Source organism: Callorhinus ursinus, unplaced genomic scaffold (genome assembly GCF_003265705.2).
Source record: "Callorhinus ursinus isolate GAN/ISIS: 27379988/994484 unplaced genomic scaffold, GSC_fseal_2.0 scaffold44, whole genome shotgun sequence".
NCBI lineage: Eukaryota > Metazoa > Chordata > Mammalia > Carnivora > Otariidae > Callorhinus > Callorhinus ursinus.
In genome coordinates, this window is record NW_027397106.1 from 11794626 (window position 1) to 11801131 (window position 6506).

General features: G+C 42.2%; 1 non-coding gene across 1 annotated transcript; it reads left to right on the plus strand.

The window, feature by feature from the left end:
• The first annotated feature begins 1566 nt into the window (after nucleotides 1-1566).
• On the plus strand, nucleotides 1567-1639 carry TRNAE-CUC (transfer RNA glutamic acid (anticodon CUC)). The gene has a single exon. It is a non-coding gene; the product is annotated as a tRNA-Glu (tRNA).
• The last annotated feature ends 4867 nt before the right edge of the window (nucleotides 1640-6506 follow it).

Consider the following 6506-nt stretch of genomic DNA (forward strand, 5'->3'; position numbering starts at 1 on the left):
CCCTTGACTAGGAGTGCCTCCCCAGCTAATTTCCACTTCAACTCAGGACTGGAAATATGTTTTAAATGCTTGACCATTCTCCTAGTCTTAAATAAAAAAAAAAAAAAAAGACACTTGCTACAGAAATGGGTCAACTTACAAAAATTTTCTGATAGCAAACATTTACATTGTTTTTTTTTTAAAATTTTTTTAAAGTAAGAGATGGGTCAGATTGATAAGGACAAATCTGTGTCTTAAGATGGCCTACCGAGCCAGTAAGGGAGGCCCAGCCTCTGCCCTGGGGCTCTTCCGGGTCCTTCTCCCTGCCCCGCTATGCGCACATGCCAAGAGTGCCCAGTATGCGGAAGTAGAAGTGTATAAATTACTCCCTTAGTGCTCGAGGCTCAGACCTTTGGAGACCACTCTCTTCTGAGCCTGCCAGTGTTAAATAAACCTCCTATCCTCCAAGATCCCCAGGTACCGCTTGGTTCTTCAGTCGGACGATCCAGTCCAGGTTCCATAACAAGATCAGTGGAGGACAACTGCTACTTCCCATAGAAGCACATCGCCTAGGGTACTTGTTAAAAATGTAGGTACCTGCACACAATCCAGGAGCTATTAAATAAGAATGGTGTGTGTGTGTGTGTGTGTGTGTGTGTGTGTGTGACTCCAGGAATCCATATTTTAAAAAAAGATTTCAGGTGATTAAAAAAATGCCAACTAACGTTTGAGAGTCACTGTTTTAAATTAATTAGTCCAGCGATTCGATATTTAGGAAACCCATGATCTGCTATTCACTGCATGGCTTATAAGGACGTAGCCCCTCTGTTTTAAGGACTTCTATTTCCTCTAGAGCCACGTAGGGAGGGTGCACGGAGGAGGCAAGCTAGCTGTTCAACCATTCTGGAGTTCTGGAATCCCATGGCTGACCCTGGAGGTAGGAGGCTCTATAAGGAGGACCTAGGAAATAAGCTCCCTGGAAGAAATGCCGGAGAGGGGTGGCTGTGCGTGTCGGCTTGCGGAACGTTGGGAGGATACCTTCAGAGCAGCCACAAAAGTGAATGTTGAGTGAACGAGCTGGGGAGCCAGGGAATTCGACGAGGGAGCCCAGATGGCTCTCCCAGGCCCTGGGCTGCAGTTGGCCAGATTGGTATTTGGTGCTGCCTAGCAAGTGTCTCCCAGTTCAGTGCCAGATGCCAGGGGGACCTCAAAATACCCGAGAGAGCCAGGGTCCCCCTCCTGTGGAGATTGGGGCTGCGCAAGACCCTTGCCTCGCTGTGGCGAGAGAGAAGCAGCTACCACAGTGGCACTGGGAAGCCATGGAGGGCCTGTGATTTGCATGTGTCCACAGGCATCGGTTCAGTTCAATGAGCTGATAAAATTGATTTTCTCACTGCATTGACTGGTTGTCATCCTGAATTGCTGAGGTGACTGACTGGTTCAGCGTCGTGCAGATATAGCCACAAACTCCAATGACTCGATCATATTAAAAAAAAAAAAAAAGAATTTTAGAAATGCTGTGTTTTCCCTTTGCCAGTTTCAGCCAATTTAAGAAAGTGATGAGTTTGCTAAGGAATAGATTGGGGCGCCTGGCTGGCTCAGTTGGGAGAGCATGTGACTCTCGATCTCAGGGTCGTGAGTTCAAGCCCCACGCTGGGCAGGGAGCCTCCTTAAAAAATAAAATAAAATAAGACGACATTAAAGAAAAAGAAATCGGTAAAGATCTCTTATTCAGGGGCACTGGTGAGCAGTCAATATTGGGTAATAGATAACTCAGCTGAACTTTACCCCAGTTTGACTTTGAGAATAGGATGCGCAAAAACTAAAGAAATTAGGTATGTTCTACTTTGCATTTGGTAGGTTAGCAGATTGCCATCTTTTCTATCTGCTGTAACTACCTTCGAATGTTGGGAGTCATCAGGCTATTAATTGAAGGTTGTCACCAAATTGTGAAGAGCCCTCAATGCTAATCAAGAGGATAGCTTTTCCACAAAGCATCATTTTTTGCCTGAATTTCTAGACACCATTTGCGGTTTTCAAAGTCTGTGTAGAAAACAAATATACTCTGCTTTCAAGTAGGATATGCATGGTGAGAACTCTCAAATGATATTAGTACCACTCGTATAGCATTAGTGAAATCCCCGTCATTAGGAAATGTTATTTTATATAAAAAAGTTGATAATAGGATACAAAGATGCTAATATGATTAGGTGATGAGCTGATAATGGGGATTTTTTCATATCAGTGATTTTCATTCGTCACCAGCAAAGCTGATCTCCCTAATATGATATGATATTATAATAAAACCCAGGCAGAGAGTCAGCAGTGAAATTTATGATGCAAAAGAAAAGTCAATAGCATTATAAATCTTAGAAACTGATTATATTTCAGCTGTCAATGTTCTTGGCTGGAAAATCTCCTTTAATTCCTGTGTCTTAGTCCTATTTACTTTGGTGATACCAAGCAGGGAAATGAAATAGATTTAAATCTTTATCTTAAGGATAACTTTAATGAGTGACAGTCAATTCCACATGGCCTGGTGGCCGCTGATCTGCCACCTTTGCCTGACTAACCTCCTATCCAATTAAGCATACATTTAAATGCAAGTAGTTGGCAGGGTGTTGTCAGCGGAATTTAATTCTATGAGAGATAAACCTAGTTTTCTCTGATATCATGGTTTTAGGTAACAAATGGCTGCCTGAAGGTGGGGGACAATCATCTCAATATCATCAAAGGATTTCTGGCAGGCTTGTATCACCGATTACAGAAGGTAGGCCCCCTTCTATTCAATGAACATAGAGTCTGGCCAATGAGAATTTTTGGAAAAGGGCAAAAAGCCCTGAGATTCATTTGAGCCACCCAATCATCCAACTACAATCTCTTGAGTTTAAACAAAAATATATAAGCAATTCACATCAAAGTCGAGATTAGATGGCTGCCGAGGCTTTTGCGGTACCGGGGAGATTCTCTGAGGGACTCAGCAGTCCTAGAAAGCGGTTTCTTGTTGGGTGGCACTAACTAGAATGTGAAATGCACCACCAGGGATGTTGGATGATGGCGGTCCCTTCTAGCTTATAAATTAAGAAAGGGTAAGCATATAAAAGTTGCTTTCAACAGTACCACAAACACTGTAATATGTTGTGAAAATCTTGGTGGGAGTCTAAGTGGTCCTAATATATAACAACATCTACTACAGCGTGGAATGCAGAAGTAGGAAGATCTTTCTATCAGCCTTTTGTAAAAGTGTTATATTGGGGACACCAGGAGAGCTTTGTTAGAACCTTATTTTGCCTATCACATGCCAGGGCTGTGCCACCTAGAGAGAGGTCCTGCCCATTGAACTTTCAGAAATATCTTTGCCCTCAGAGTCTCCTAAATGCTTTATAGAGCAGATTCCATGGCTCACCTCATGTACCTAACTCTTGTTGGCTTCTGGTTCTGGGAGAGAAACCTCATGCATTATGCTTGCTGGACTGGTTCACTTCTTCATGAGATAGTCACTGGCATAGTTTAGAGCTAGAGAGCTCCCTTTCTTTCTTCCCATAAAATATTTAAGCGTAGCAAAATTTCCACTTTAAAATCTGTGTTGAGCTCTCAGTTTACCATGAAATTGCTGGGCTGTGCTTGGATTTGATCGGACTAAGCTTGGGTCAGAAGCTGTACTGTGCGGTTTTTCTACCCCAGGTGAGAAACAGTGGCTTAGAACAGGCAGTAAGGAAGACAGCCCCAAGGAACCTGGCACAATTCTTTTCGTGAACTTCCAATACTTCTGGGATTTGACCTTTGGCTTCTACTCAGTTTGTTTCCTGCCTTCCATTTATGTAATCTGCCTTTGTTAAAATAATTGCACAGGCTGGTTTCAGAAGTTCTTTTGGTTTCCAGTTATCTGCTCAGTGTTGGCCTGTGGCCTCTCCTGCTCCCGCTTTCCTTGGCTTGGGAATGCATCTCCCACTATGCACGCGGACACTGCTTTTAGCTCATTACGCGATAGAGCCCGCTTCTGGCTTTTGGTCAGTTTTGTTCCAAGAAATGTGGCAAGTGAACCAGAACCAACCTCCCATGTAAGATTCATATGCAGGAGTTGGCTCTTGGCTTGTCAGGGGGTGGGCTTTTGAGAATTAAACAATTTTGATTGTAACAAGAGTACTTTTTCATTTTATCCTTTTTTTTATCCTTTTCTTCTAGCAGTATCTTTCCCCTTAAGTTATATTTGACATTAATGCATCTTTTGCATAAGCCAGTATTAAAATATGTCTTTCCAGTGAGTTTCTAGCTGTAGACACTTCCAGCTACAGCACAGGTATCAGGCATTGGAGCAATCACCCATTCAAATATAATATACGATGAAATGAGGGAAGGGCTGGGGGCCAGGGGAAGGGGCAAGAGAAGGAGACAGAGTTAGCTAGAGCAGTGCTTCCTGGCATTGCAGTAATGACAGAGCGAACTGTTTCTGAGTGTGAAACATCTGCTCTGCATTTTCCTGTGCAATCCTTGGAGCTACGCGGTGAAGTCCTCCTCTATCACCCGTTTAGAGGTAGAGAAATTGAGGCCTCATGATTTTCTCAAGGCTCTGCAACCAGTAGGTAGAGGGATTTAAATTCAACCCTGTCTTACTGCAGAGCTTGAATTCTTAATCATCTTGATAGAGTCTACATTTTTATGAATTTATTGAAAAGATAATTAATGGCTACAATTTACCAATAATTCAATATGCCTTCAATTAATTTGTATTTTATCAATTACACATTGAAAGACACTGGAAAAATGGCAGTATTCCCTTCAAGAAGTAAAGTCTAACTGCCTTGCTTTTAAATTATGCTAGCCCTGTGAGTGGTTGGGCCAAGAGAATGAGGTGGAAATGACACTGGGTGGTTTCCAAGGCAAAGCCATTAGAATCTTGCTGCTTCCATCCAGTTTTTTGTCGTGCTCCCATTTTTGGGTGCTACCTTTTGCAGCCCGACCACCAAACCCTAAGAAACTCAGTCTACATGTGGAGTCCACATGTGGGTGTTTGCATTGGTAGCCTCAGCTGAGCTCCTGGCCAAGACCCATTCACAGGCAGTCATGTAAGTGAGCCCTCTGGGATGTTCCAGCCCAGTCAAGTCCCCAGATGACTGCAGCCATCCAGCACTCCAGCTGACACCATGCAGAGCAATGGAACCACCAGTCAACCCACAGAGTTACGGGAGAGAATACATTTGGTTTTAAGCTCCTACCTTTTGAGGTGGCAGAAACACACGTTCTTTGTGATGATGTGCTTTCTGGATTCTGCACATGGTGACTGATGGTGCTCATACTGGTTCAGGGATCCCTGGTATCAACTCTGTAGCTCTGCGAGGTCTTAGGCCCACTATTTGGGACCATAGAAGAGCTTTGTGGTAAGATTCCTACAGTGACATATCCCAAGCATGTTGGCTACCTCCATAACCATCCTAGTCCCAGACAGTATTCTTAACCGTCTCATAAGGGAAGAAAAATACCCATCAGGTGTCATGGAAAGTTGAGTGAAAATGCACCCACACATGTGTGCATGCACATACACAAACACACTATTTAGATGATCTCAAATGAACACTATATATCTGGGTAATATTTGAAAGAAACAGCCATTTGGGTTTCTCTCTTCGAAAGACAAGCTGCAGGCTAAATGATGCATCAGTAAAAGCCTTCTGCAGGCATTCTTAATAGCTCTGGTTTATATGCCTGTAATTCTCACATGGGATTTCAGAATGCAATAAACAAAGAACAAAGGAAAACCATTTTATGGTATTATTAAAATAGTGCATATAATTGTTGTCTGGTAATCAATATATTTTAAAAGATACTTGATTATAATGAGTGTTATATCTTAAATGTTTCTCTTCTGTCAACATTGGTTCACTTATATAGAAAGTTTTAAAATTATTCTTTTAAAAGACATGACCTCAACCTTTAGGCTTGGTTATAGTCTTATGGTTATAATGGTAGCCGTTTGTTGAACACCAGTGTGCCCTATGTCATGGTGAATCCTTATTCAACCTTGTGAGGTAATTATTACCTCCCCTTTATAGATGGGAAGACTGAGGTTTAGAGTGTGTAAATCACTTGCCCGAGATTGCTGAGTTAATGTATGCAGAGCTGGGATTTGAACCACATCTGTCTGATTCCAAAGCCGTCTACTCGTGCTGCCTTATGATGACTGCATCTTCTACTGCCCTGTTAAAAAGCTAATGATTCAAAAGGCAATTTGTAATAAAGAGCCAGCCTGGAATGGAGGTTTTAAAAGCACTGCCTGCCCTTTCAGGTATAAAACATTTTTTTAGAAGCAATAACAGCATAATTACAGTAAATGTCTCCACCTTCCCTGTCGCCACTGCACATGGGTCTAGGTTACAAGTTTGAAATTTCACTGATTATTGGCGTATAATTGGCTTCATGTAGATGATAAATTTATTACTGATTGATTTTCATGACTTGGTCATATTTGAAATGTCAAAGTAGAAAATTGAATTGTCATATTATCGCATGTTCTCATTCAAGCACCAGAT